This window comes from Panthera leo, chromosome D3 (assembly GCF_018350215.1).
Source record: "Panthera leo isolate Ple1 chromosome D3, P.leo_Ple1_pat1.1, whole genome shotgun sequence".
Classification (NCBI taxonomy): Eukaryota; Metazoa; Chordata; class Mammalia; order Carnivora; family Felidae; genus Panthera; species Panthera leo.
This window is the reverse complement of record NC_056690.1, coordinates 16871630-16885355: the sequence shown is the minus strand read 5'-3', so window position 1 is coordinate 16885355 and position 13726 is coordinate 16871630. Positions and strand designations below refer to the sequence as shown.

Sequence of the window (13726 nt, the reverse complement as noted above, 5' to 3'; positions counted from 1 at the left end):
GAGCTCGACGCAGGCCTTGAACTCACAAACTGTGAGATCATGAACTGAGCCGACATCGGATGCTCAACCGACTGAGCCACCCAGGCGCCCCTAATGTTATTTATTTTGAGAGAGACAGAGACAGCGGGAGCAGGGGAGGGGCAGAGAGAGAGAGAGAGAGAGAGAAACAGAGAGAATCCCAAGCAGGCTCCACACCATCAGCGCAGAGCCCGATGTGGGGCTCGAACCCATGAAACCGTGAGATCATGACTGAGCTGAAACCAAGAGTCGGATGCTTCACCAATTGAGCTACCCAGGTGCCCCAGAAATGTTTTGTTTGTAAATTTCACATAAAAGTTTCAGATTTCCAGATTTTCTTGAAAAATCAGAAGATCTGGCCACACTGACCCACGGTCCCACACGCTAACATTTGGTACAAGATGAGTAGCACCTGTTGCCTTTCAGTGGGGTGTGACCTCCTCCAGTTTTCCATGGTCTCCACTCATCCCTGTTGGCCTGGACTGCTTCGCTTATTTAAATGATCTGTTTGGGCCCAGGAGGCTCTTGGGTTTGTACCCCTTGTTTAGGTGAGTAGAGTGTTGTGATTCATGCCTTGTTTTCCTTGAGCATCTCTCTTTTTTTTTTAAGTTTATTTATTTTGAGAGTAAGAGAGAGCGCGTGTGCAGGTGCGTGTGTGTGCATGTCCGTGTGCAAGAGGGGGAAGGGCAGAGAGAGGGAGAGAGAGAATCCCAGGCAGACTCCGTACTGTTAGCACAGAGCCCGATATGGGGCTCAAACTCATGAACCATGAGATCGTGACCTGAGCCAAAGTCAGACGCTTAACTGACTAAGCCACCCAGGTGCCCCCTTGAGTGTGTCTCTTAAGGCCACAACTGGGGATAGGATGTGGCAGGCTGAGACAAGCATGGACTCTGGAGTCAGGTACCAGCTGTAAGCCTAGGAAGGCCCCTTCACCTCTTGGACCCTCGGTCTCCTCAACTCTGAGATGAAAATCCTTCCCAAGAATGTTGTAAAAAAAAAGATGAGGTCCGTAAAGCGTGACACAGAGTAGGTGTTCACCAAAAGTTTATTCAACAGTTAGGGGATTCTGAGACCTTCCGTTTGGAAGGGCCCAGCAGGACGCTTGGCTCATGGTGGGTGCTTAGAAAATATACCTTCTCTCCCCCCAGCCTCTTGATTGCTGGGTTCTTGGGTAGGATTGTTTTGGCTCAGCGAAAGCACAGCAATCCGGCCACAGTACCCTCCAGAGGGGCCCGTGGGCTAGAAATAGACTGGTTCCCAAATGGCTGTGGAACATTAGGTGGGAGGCGGGGGGCATGGTACCTCCTGCAATATGGCTGGACACACCCTCTGATCTGCATAGGACCCATGGGCCTCAAGGAAAAGAGCTGATACCCTGTCCAGGTATCTGACCCTAGGGTTCAGACAAGGTCACACCAACCCAACAGCATCAGCAGGGATAGACATAACTACATGCAGGGAGGAAAGGCCCCTGAGAGAGAAGATCCCAGGAGGAAGACACCAGGCAGAGAGGGCCTGACAGAGGACTAAGCTGAGAGATTGTTAGGAACAGGTGTTCAGGGAACAGTCTGAGGATGCGTTTGCCCTTCTTCGTCCTCACATAGCCCTCATTTGTTCTGGGATGAGAAGGCTGTGGGGCGAAGGCAAGGAGGGGTTCACGTGGGGCCCAAAACGCTCTGCTAAGGGATCCCCCTCTCTAACGGAGCTCAACAGGAGACACTACAGGGGACTGGCCACAGAGAGGAGTGAGCATAAAGCCTCCCAGGTAGGCAGGCCCCGAAGGGAAGTCAGCAGTGGGGCAGCGCCTGAGCCCCACCGACAGTGGGCAGAGGGGCCTCGAGCCAGCAAGGAGCAGCTCTGGCCGCATCCGAGGCGTCTCCTCCCTTCCCGGACCTCGGAGGGAGCCACAGCCCCTACCAGAACCCAGAGCATGGCTGGAATCCTTGGTGAAGGGGACCCATGTCCGGGTCAGGACTTCCTGCTGGCCCAGCTGTGGTGGTGCTGGTGGGGGGCGGTTGGGACACCAAGACCGTAGGTGGAGGCGTGGTCCTGTCATACTCATGGCTCATCCACAGCTATTCAGCACGTGCTCTGTGCCCAGTTCCGTTCCACACCTACGGCGAACAGGGAGCAGGAGCTTCAAAGCAGCAGGGAGGTACCAAGCAAGTGCATCAGATGGGTCAAGGTCAATCCTGTGGTGAAATGTGTTGTGAAGAAAATGATGTGATACACTGGAGCAGCTGAGGTGGGTGGGGCTGAGTGACCAGAGCAGACTTGGTCATTTGTGTCACCAGGGGATGAGCTAGGGGCAAAAGGGTCACAGCTTTTTCCTTTTCTTGGGTGTTACCCCAGCCCTTGCCCTGTTGGGGCCTGTGTCCCATCTGAGAAGTCAGGTCCACCGAATGCTTGCCCAGGAAGGCAGGCCAGCTCTGTAGCCCCCTCACCAAGACGACCCCAGGGGTCTCACCTAAGAATGAGGCCAAGTGGGTGGGTGTCCTCTGAACCACTGATGGGGTTTTCGATGTGCTCCTACCTGCCCAGGTACGCCCAGACTCCAGGGCAGGGGCGTCACCTTTGACTCATCTCAGGCGGAGCTGGGAAGCTGCCTGCTACTCCCCACCTCCCCACACTACCCTGACTCTAGGATCCTCAGGGAGAGGATCTGACCAGAGGCACAGAAACAGGGGCTTGTGATCACTGGGGCAGGAGCCATACCCCTCTGCGCCCTGTGGCCATGATGAAATTTAAGGTTCATTTCTACCCTCTTCCTGTAGGAAGGGGGTGTGGTCCTTGAGGACAGGATGTCAGCATTCTTCTTTTTTTTTTTTTTAAGTTTATTTATTTATTTTAAGAGAGAGAGAGAATGCATAAGCAGGGGAGGGGCAGAGAGAGGGAGAGAGAGAATCCCAAGCAGATACTGCCCTGTCAGCTTGGAGCCCGATGCTGGACTCAAACCCCACGAACCGTGAGATCATGACCTGAGTCGAAATCAAGAGTCAGAGGTTTAAGCGACTGAGCCACCCGGCTGCCCCCACGATGTCAGCATTTCTTAGGGGACTGGCCTGGGTTTGTAGTGCTGCATGTGAAACATATGCTCTAAGAGGTGGCCAGCTGGCATCGGCCCCTACCAACATTCGCTGGTCTTTGCCCCTTCTTCCTCAGAGATGCCTCCTTCAAAACCCACTAGGTTCTTTCCCTTTGCACCTTTATCTCATTCACTCAACCCAGACCCTCCCTTCTACTTCCTGGGATGCCACATTTCCCTGGATTCAAAGCCTGGCCCCACTATTCATTTATTACCTGTCTGCCCTTTGACTCCCCCCGCCCCCCCACCCACTTCTCTTTGTTTCAGCTTCCTCTTATGTAAAATAGGAATCAAGAGTCTAGCCTCATAGTGTGGTTGTCGTATTTTTCATTCGGCAAATATAGCATGAGTCAAGACATATAAAGCCCTTTGAACAGTACTTGGCATATAATAACCACTCAATAAATGGTACCTATTTCACTCTTATCATGATTAAGTATTGACCTAGTGTCTATTCTTCTGGGCATTGGGGATTCAGTGCTGAGGAAAACAGACACCTCACGGTACAGATGGAGGACAATAAAGAATGTGCAGCACACATAGAGGGTCCCCAGTAAAACGGGGGATCCTTTTCCCTTCCTTCCCAGGAACCAGCCGTGGGAACCCTTCCGGTCCTCGGTGTTTCCTGAAACCTACAGACCTGACATATGATGGAAGCAGAGGGAATGCTCTGGCGGGCATGTGCCACATTGGAAAGGCTTCCCTGGCCAGGAGTCCTGTAGTGAAGTCTACCAGATGGGGCAAGCTTCAAGGGTGGCGGGTGAGTCCTCTCATACCCCCAGCTGTTCAGCCAGTGTCCAGGAACAGGGTGTGAGAAGCTTGCCTTCCTTGGATCTTCTTGGCCAGGCCTGGATTCCCCTTAGGACACTCTGACTCAGGCCTGACTCGGGAACAGAGGTAGTTAGTTTCAACAACGTAAATCTGGTTTTGCCATTGTAACGCCCCATTCTGGTATTCAAAGCTGTCACTCAGGGCTTCACAGAAGGTGTGGCCTGTAAGGTCCAACGCACAGGCAAGAAGGGGCACAGCCTGACGCTAAGGGCTGCTTAGTCACTGCTAAGAAGTTCTTTCAAGTTCTGGGCTCGATTTATAAATTATTTTTAATATTTATTTATTTTTGAGAGACAGAGACAGAGGGAGAGAGAGAGCAGGGGAGGGGCAGAGAGAGAGAGAGGGAGACACAGAATCTGAAGCAGGCTCCAGGCTCTGAGCTGTCAGCATAGAGCCCAACGTGGGACTCAAACTCAGGAACCGCAGGATCATGACCTGAGCGGAAGTCAGACGCTTAAGCGACTGAGCCACCCAGGTGCCCTTCTGGGCTCAATTTAAAATGCCTCCTGCTGCGGGTGCCTGGGTGGCTCAGTCAGTGTCCGACTCCAGCTCAGGTCCTGATCTCACAGTTCCTGAGTGCAAGCCGCATCAGGCTCTGAGCTGACAGCTCAGAGTCTGGAGCCTGCTTCGGATTCTGTGTCTTCCTCTCTCTGCCTCTCCCCTGCTCGTTCTCTGTCGCTCTCTGTCCCTCAAAAATAAATAAACATTAAAAAAAATTTTTTTAAACGCCTCCTGCTCAGGGTGGGAATGGATCGGTTGCAAGGTCAGAGATTGTGTTAACTTTTGGGAGAGGGGGATTTTGAAGTACCTTAGAAAACACGGGTGTAGTTTAACTCTAGAAGCTGGGTTTAGATAAGTGATAAAACACAGTTTATGCAAGCAGAAAAGCTAAGGGAGGGGGTTTTCATAATAATAGTTACTATCAACTGAGGGCTTACCAGGAGTCAGGCACTCTGTGAAATGGTTCAGCTGAATTATCTCATGTAATCCTTACAATAGCCCTGTGAAGGTGGTGCTCTTGTGATCCACATTTAAGATAAGAGAAAGCAGGAGGCTCAGAGAGGTGGGGCCACCTGCCCAAGGCCACACAGCTGACAAGTGACAGAGCTAGGATGTGACTCTAAGTGGAGTGACTCCGGGGCCCACAGCCTTAACCAGTGTCAACACCAGTGTTAGTATCTTGGTGAAGCATGATGGAAAAATAAGAATCCTGAGCTACGAGAGACAGAAGAATCCTGGTGGCAGTTACTTTGCCTTTACCAGATAGGTTTGTAACCCTGCCTGGGCATTAGAATCATTAAGAAACAGTATAAAATGTAGATTTCAAGTCTCTCCCACTAGAGATACCTCTCCAGGAAATGGGGCCTAGCATCTCTATTTTTCATAGTTTCTCAAATGATTCTGAGACTGTGGATTGAAAACTACTGCCTTAGCCTGAATAGGGGTTTTCAGGGATCTCACCTCTTCCCATCCTTGAATATTTTCCAGTGGGCTGTAGGGTGGAATCCAAACCACCTTAAAGACATATAGGAAGTACTGGGAATTACAGCAAGGATAGGGTTATGTCATCTGGTTTGTTTCAAATCCTGGTTGTGCCATGAACTAGATGTGTGACCTTGGGCAAAATGCTTCTTTTCAAATTCTTGGTTTCCTTAGCTTAAAAATAGGACTGATTATACTGACCTTGAGGTGGTGCTCTGAAAAATAAAAAAGTTAAAGAGTGTAAGGGAAAAGGGGTGGTAATAGCAGATTAGATTGGGCAGAATAACCCTCCATGAGATAACAATGATAAAATCTGAACAAAATATAGACCGAAAACCTCCAATTATTTGATGGCACTGTAGAGCACCCAACAGGAGGCAGAAATGTGAGGGGAGTTGATACTTGAGAGACAGGAGCTACATTGGGTGAAATCTGTATTGTTGGGGCCTCTTGCCTGAGGCACTCTCTAATCTGTGTGGGAGGTAGGGAATGTGTAGAGAGCTGTGGTTTTACTGGTTTGAGGTGTCAAGGGTACAGAATTCCATGCAAATTGCTGGAAAATTAAGGCGTGGTGGTGGTGGGGAATCCCAGAAAGACATGAGCTGTAGAAGAGATGGGTCCCCAAATCTGTATACAAACTCTGTCCAAATCCTTAGCTGTCCACTGACCTACACACATGCACAGGAGGCTCCAGAGATCCCAGTGAAATCAGCACCTGGAAGCTCAAAGAACTGAGTGGAAATTTCAGGGGTCGCCCTCTACAAGGGGGCACAGTTGGGAGTTTTGAGTCCAGCCAAGTTAGTTGCCTGCTAAAACCAAACTAAACGCTCTTGAGAGGAACATAACATAATCCAGGGTGTCTACAATGGGTCATTGACAATGTCCAGCATACAAAAACCAAGTAAGTTGTAGTAGACCTGTGAAGAAACAGAAAACTGACTTATACTCAAGACTCATTTTCAAGGAGAAAAGCGATGATCCAAATGTTGGAATTAAATATCAAGGATTTGAAAGCAACTCATAAATATTTTCAAGGCCTTAAAGGAAAATATGGTCACAGTGAAGAAACAGATGGAGAACCTGAGCAGAGAAATTGAAACTATAAAAAAGAACCAAATGAAAATCCAAGAACTAAAATGTGCAACAAATGAAATGAAAAATTAACTTGATAGGTTCAATAGCAGTATGAAGATGACCAAAGACTCTGTGAATCCTTCACAGGGCTATTGTAAGGATTACATGATCAATAGAACCCCATTCTGGGGGTGACTGGATGGCTCAGTCGGTTAAGCATCTGACTCTTGACTTGGGCTCAGTTCATGATCCCAGGGCTGTGAGATTGAGCCCCCTCATTGGGCTCCATGCTGAGTGTGGAGCCTGCTTGGGATTCTCTCTCTCCCTCTTCCTGTCTCTCCCCTGCTCATGCTCTCTCATGCATGTACTCTCTCTCTCAGAATAAATAAATAAGCATTTAAAAAAGAAGCGTGAACAATCTTCAGAAAAGAAAGAAAGAAAGAAAGAAAGAAAGAAATCACCCATTCTGAATACCAGAGAGAAAAAGAAAATTGAAAAAAATTAAACAGAGCTTCATGGACCTGTGGGAAAACATTAAAAGATCTATATACCACACGTAATTGAATTTTTAGAAAAAAGAGGGAGAATGGGGCATAAGAATATTTGAAGAAATATTTGCTGATGATTTCTCAAATGTAATTAAAGATAAATTTGCACATTCAAAAAGCTCAGTGGAGCCCACACAAGAAAAATACAAAGAAAGCCATACCCAGCATAGCATAGTCACACAACCAAAATCCAAAGAGAATGAGAAAAATCTTGAAAACAGCCACAGAAAAATGACACATTATAAACAGGGGATCTATGATATAAATGACAGCTGACTTCTCATTGCAAATGAGAAGCTGGAACCTAACAGATCGACATCTTTAAAATGCTGGAAAACAAAACAAAACATAGCAAATCCCTTCTTGAACCAGATATCTATATCCAGTGAAGACATACTTCAAACATGAAGGCAAAATAGACACATTTGCAGATAAACAAAAACTGTGTTTGTCACCAGCAAACCTGTATAATAAGAGATGCCAAAGGAAGTTTATCTGGAAGAAGGGAGATGACATCAGATAAACACTCAGGTCTAAAGGAAGGAATGAAAAACACTTGAATGGTAAATATGTGAGTAAATAATTGTTAAAAAATTCTATTTTTTCATTTCTTGATTTCTTTAAAATACATAACTGTTTGAAAGCTAAAATTATGACATTATATTATAGGGTTTATAACAGATGTAATTTATGTAGTAACAACAGCATACAGGCTAAGAATCAATATTCTGGCACTGTATATATATTCCTGTATATATTGTTGTGAAGTTCCTTTATTTTATGTGAAGTACTACAATATTAATTTTAAGTAGATTGTGATAAGTTAAGGATTTGTGTTATAATCACTACAGCAACCACCGCAAATACAATTCACAGAAGGTGTAGCTAAAAAGGCTACAGGATTTTTAAAGAGGATTTAAAATGAATACAAAATATTATTCAATTAAACCAAAGGAAGGAAGGAGAGGAGAAACAGAGGAACAACAACAACAAAAAGATGGGACAGCAGAAAGCAAATAGCAAATAGTAGAACTAAACCTAAATACATCAATAATTACATTAAATGTAAATGGACAAAAAGCACAAATTGCCAGAGACAGCGGAGAAGCAAGATCCATGTATGTGCTATCTACAAGACACATTATTTAAACACAAACTACACATAGGTTGAAAGCAAAAGAGTGGAAGAAGATACAAAATAAAACCACAAATCATAAGAAAGCTGGAGTGACTATATCAATACCAGATAAAGTAGACTTCAAAGCAGACTGCAACAGATATTTCACAATGATAGAAGAGGCACTTCATCAGGAAGATATAACACCTTTAAATGTATATTAACCTAATCACAGAGCTTCAAATGTATAAAACAAAAATGGATAGGATTATAGGGAGAAGTAGACAAACTCACAATTATAATGACAAATTTTAATACTTCTCAATAATTGATACAAAAAATCAATTACTAGACAAAAAAATTAGTAAGGATGTAGAATATCTGAACATTATCAACTATCTTGACTTAATTGACATTTATAGAACATTACACATCAAATAATACAAATCCTTTTTAAGTGCATATGGAATATTCATCAAAATAAGCCATATCCTGGGGCACCTGGGTGGCTCAGTCAGTTGAGTGTCGGACTTTGGCTCAGGTCATGATCTCACAGTCTGTGAGTTTGAGCCCTGCATCAGGCTCTGTGCTGACGGCTCAGAACCTGAGTCTGCTTCACATTCTGTGTCTCCCTCTCTCTCTCTGTGCTCCTCCCCTGCTTGTGCTCTGTCTTTCTTTATAAGAAAATAAAATAAATATATAAGAAATATAAGATATAAGAAATATATATAAGAAATATAAGAAAATAAAATAAATCTTTAAAGATTTATTTAATCTTTAAATAAAGATTAAAAAAGAAAAAAAATATCCTGGGCCATAAACAAGTTTTAGCAAATTTCAGAAGGTTAAAATCTTATAGAATATATTCTTTGACCACAGCAGGATTAATTAGAAATAAATGGCAATAAGATATCAGGCAAAACCCCAAATATTGGGAAATTAAGCAACACACTTCTAAGAAACCCATGACATTCTGAATTAAGTTGAAAACGTATGTCCACACAAAAACCTGCACATGAATATTCTTAGCTGCTTTGTTCACACTTGCCGAGATCTGGAAGCATCCAAGATGTCCTTCAGTAGGTGAATGGATAAACAGACACTGGTACATTCATACAGTGAAATATTATTCTGCGATAAAAAGAACTTTGAAGCCACAAAAAAGACATGGAGAACCTTAAAAGCATATTGCAAAGAGAAAAAAAAGCCAATCTAAAAAGTCTGTATGATTCTAACTATATGACATTCTGGAAAAGGTAAGCTTACAGAGACAGTAAAAAGATAGGTAGTTGCTAGGGGTTTGGAGGGAAGGAGGGATGATGAGTAAGTGAAGCACAGGAGATCTTCAGGGCAAGGAAACTATTCTGTACCATACTGTATTGGTGGAGACATATCCTTATACTTTTGTCAAAACCCACAGAACTGTACAACACAAAAAGTGAAACCTAGGGGCTCCTGGCTAGGCTCAGATGGGGGAGCATGCTACTCTTGATCTCAGGGTCGTGAGTTTGAGCCACACGTTGGGTGTGGAGATTATTTTTAAAAAAAAGATTTTAAAAAGTGAAACACAATGTAAACTATGGACTTTAGTTAATCATAATGTATACCATTATTGGCCCACCAATTGTAACAAATGTACCACACAAGATATAAATAATAAGGGAAACTATGTGTTGGGGGCAGGGGAGTATGCGGGAACCCTTGGTACTTTCCCATCAACTTTTCTATAAACTTAAACCTGTTCTACAAAAAATTAAGGTTTTTTTTGAAAGACCCATGTCCAAAGATTGCAGGTGACCTGATACCTAAGCTTACCATATACCTTCCTTCCAATCTTTTGCCTTCCCATAATATTTCTAACCGAGATTTATCTGCCTTGAAGGATTCTCTTTCTCAGTCAGGGAGGGGGTTTTGGAGGACAGGAGGGGATGCTGAATACGAACAAGGTCATGGAGAGAATCATGGGAACATCAGGCGAAACCAGTTGTTCTGGTTCAAAACCTGGTTAGCCTCTTGCTCACTCAAGCATTCATTCCACAATATTCAAGCTTCTACTGCACTGGGAACTGGAGGTGTAACTGGCAGCAAGCCACAGTCCCTTCCCACAAGGCATTCACGATCCAGAGGGAGAAAATGACAAGTAAACAAGCAGTGACAGTTCAGCGTGCTAAGTGTTACCATACATGTAGATTCAGGGGCCTGGGGGAGGCCTGGGGAGGAGTATCTAACCGAGCTTACGTTTGGTCAAGTGAGACTTCCCTCCTGGGTGACATAGAAGCAAACCTCAAAATTATGAGCAGCAGTGAAGAAGCAATGGAAATGCCTCCCGGGCTTGGTCAGAGATCTAGAAACAAAAAAGAACAGAGCCCATCAGGAAGTGCCATCCACTCACTGTGGAATGTAAATAGAGAGCATGTGTGTGGGGGTGGGGAGTGGACGATAGAGGTGAAAATGGGTCGGAGAGGCAAGGGGGACGCTGGGACCCAAGCCTTTTACCCTCTCACTAGTGCCTACTCAGCCCAACCCGACCTGCAAAGCCTGCTCCCAGGAGTCTGTGCCTAAGGCAGATGACAGGTCCTGGGGAGACTCACCAAGTCTCTTTTGAACACAGTTGATAGAAGAAGTGATCCTATAATTACCGTGGTGATAATTAGAGGAACTTCCATTGCTTCTTTCAACAAACATTGCATAAAATGTGGCCCTCTTATCTTCGGGGACGGGGGGCGGGGGCGGCGGTGTGGGGGGAGGAAGCCAGGCATCCCCCGTGGGGGAAGCGAACACCTGCATCTATCTCCTCCTGCCAAGCGCCAAGCACACCTGACTACCGGGCTGAGGCCCAGAGGTGCCATAGATACACCTGGGACTGCTCCAGGTTGGAGCTGAGCGCTACTGGCAGAGTGACTGAAAGTCACTCCCCGGAGATCCTGCCCAGGACCTGGAGGTGCTTTCTACATCTTGGCAACCTTAGCTCCAGATGCTCAAGCCACTAGCCTGGGCTCACACTCCATCCTCCTTGGACCACATACACAGGGTTTCTGTGGCCTAGACACTCTCTTAGTCTTGTCAAATGCTGTTTGTTTGTTTGTTTGTTTGTTTGTTTGTTTGTTTTTTATGAAATTTATTGTCAAATTGGTTTCCATACAACACCCAGTGCTCATCCCAACAGGTGCCCTTCTCAATGCCCATCACCCACCCTCTCCTCCCTCCCACCCCCCATCAACCCTCAGTTTATTCTCAGTTTTTAAGAGTCTCTTATGGTTTGGCTCCCTCCCTCTGTAACTTCTTTTTTCCTTCCCCTCCCCCATGGTCTTCTGTTAAGTTTCTCAGGATCCACAAAAGAGTGAAAACATATGGTATCTTATGGCTTCTTATACAGTCTGCCCTCACTTGTTCACCCAAGAGACACTATGAGGACCCCTGGTTTAGATGAGGAGACAAAAACCTTTCTTTTCATTTCTGACCCCATACCTTTACCCAAACCTCTTCTTCCTTTCTTCCACCAGATTTTTCTCAGTGCAATGGTCCCATTGCTTCTGGGAAAGCCTTGACTTTCTTTCCTCAGCACCTCCTGTCCCATCCAGCAGATACCAACTTTTCACTTGGCTTTGCCTTTAATGACTCACTGGGAACTAAAAACCAAGTGAATTTCCCAGAGGCTCTCCATCTTTTTGTTTCATTAGCAACACGTCTGGTCTGTTTTGTTCTTAGCTTTCCAGGCAAGAAGCTTCTGCACCTCTCAAAGCCACTTGTACCAATGGCTTCTGGTCTTTCCCATGGGGTCTGAAACCTCAACTCATGCTCCTCTGAGACTCAGAATGACTGTATGTCACATTCAAGGGAATGTTTGGCATTCTGCAAAAGCACTGGCAAAGCTGTAAGAGCTAAGTGAACATCAAAATGTAGGCTCTCTGCCTTCCTATCTCCCCATGATATCCCTACATCCAGTGCTATTTACAGCTGGGAAGATATTTGCAGGCTGGTATCTTTCTGTCAATGGTCAGAGGAAGGGCACTTGGTGGTCTGGCATTTTCTTGGGGCCCTATCTCAAACCCTCTTTGGGACTTTGATCTTATCAGCTGGCCCTTTCCCAGGGCTCTGTGGTGGAGCTTCAGGAAACATGTCGAACCTGACTGGTCTTGGCATCTGGCAGTGGGGCAAGGAGGAAGAAGGAGAGAATGCCTCTGAAGGAAAAGTGTACTTGGCTTTCTCATTAATGGGTTCCCCTTGGGGAACAGGCAAGCAGCAGATGTATGGGCAGTGGCCAACTGATCCATTTGGAGATAGATTCGGGGTGTGGTGTTCCCTGTAAGCCCGGGCAGGCCCTGGGAAACTGGAGCAGAGCTAGATCCCGGCCTGAAATTGGCCAAGCTGCAGAGGAGCTTGAATATGCTGGTTTCAGGTGTGCAAGGTCTGCTCCCTCTGGAGATTGGGGTCCAGGGGGGACTCGTGTGTCTGTTGCCCAAGCATGCTTCTCAAACCTGGAGCTGCACTGATCATTTTCATTCATGAACATAGTAACTGGCTTATCTTGGCCCTTCAGAGTCTGGCCTCAATGCACCTTATCAGTCCCTTCTCTCAACACTCCCCAGCACAAACTATCCACTCCCACTCCCGGATCCAAGCTCACTCCAAGCCTTCACATCTTTGGGCCTTGCCTCATGCCATTCTCTCTTCATAGAATGCCTTTTCTCCTCATAAGCCACTCCTGGAGAGGCATCCCCTGATGCCTAGAAGCTCAACCCATCTCTCCTCTCTCCTCCTACGCCCCAGATTCACTCTGTTGGTCTCTGGTCTAGCGCTGTTATTTTACTTTGTGCCTGCCTCCTGTCATCCCGATGGGCAGTTCCCTGAGGTTTTTGCTCTTGCAGGACCAGCTCCTTCTCATCCTTCAGGTGTCAACTCAAATGTCATCTGCTCAGCTAAGCCTTCCTCGACCACCCTATCTAAGGGTAGCCTCCACCCGTACACACTCTGTCCCATTACCTTGAGTTATCATCTTCATGAAACAGCACCCGACATCATCTTCACCTCTTTGTCGGCTTGGACTATGTCTCTTCCTCTAGAATGTAAGCTCTTAGAGGGCAGAGATCCAGCAGAATCGGTGGATTTATCGTTTGGTTCCCAATAAATATCTGATGATGGATTAAGTGAAGGCAAGTGTGGGGTATTCGAGTTGGCACCCCGAGGACCTGGCACAGAGCCTGGCGCAATAGAGGCTGGCAGCACGGAACATTTGCTAAACGAATGAATGAACCAACGAACGAAGGGATGCGGCGCTCGGCCTGCGGACTGACAGGTTGACTGACAGTTGGGGGACCCGCGGCCAGCACACTGTTGATTGACGGCTGACAGCTGACTGGCAGCCAAAGGACGCTTCGGGGCTCCTGATTGGCTGGCTGCTGCAGCCCCCTTAAAGGGAAACGGGAGGGCGCCCGAGGCGACGGCTCCGCGTGGGGAGGAGGCGGCACCAGGCGGCGGGAGGCGGCCCATCCGCCAGAAGCCTGGCGAGCAACAGTCGCCTCGAACCAGCGAACCGACGTCCCCGCGCAAGGGCCTGGCGCGAGGGGC

The 13726-nt window shown here is 46.5% G+C and overlaps 1 long non-coding RNA gene across 1 annotated transcript; it reads right to left on the bottom strand.

Moving 5' to 3' along the window:
* Positions 1-1064: 1064 nt before the first annotated feature.
* On the bottom strand, positions 1065-13440 carry LOC122203557. Its single transcript, XR_006195238.1, has 3 exons — positions 13142-13440; positions 10397-10502; positions 1065-2213 (listed from the first exon to the last, which is right to left on the bottom strand). It is a non-coding gene; the product is annotated as an uncharacterized LOC122203557 (long non-coding RNA).
* Between the last annotated feature and the right edge of the window lie 286 nt (positions 13441-13726).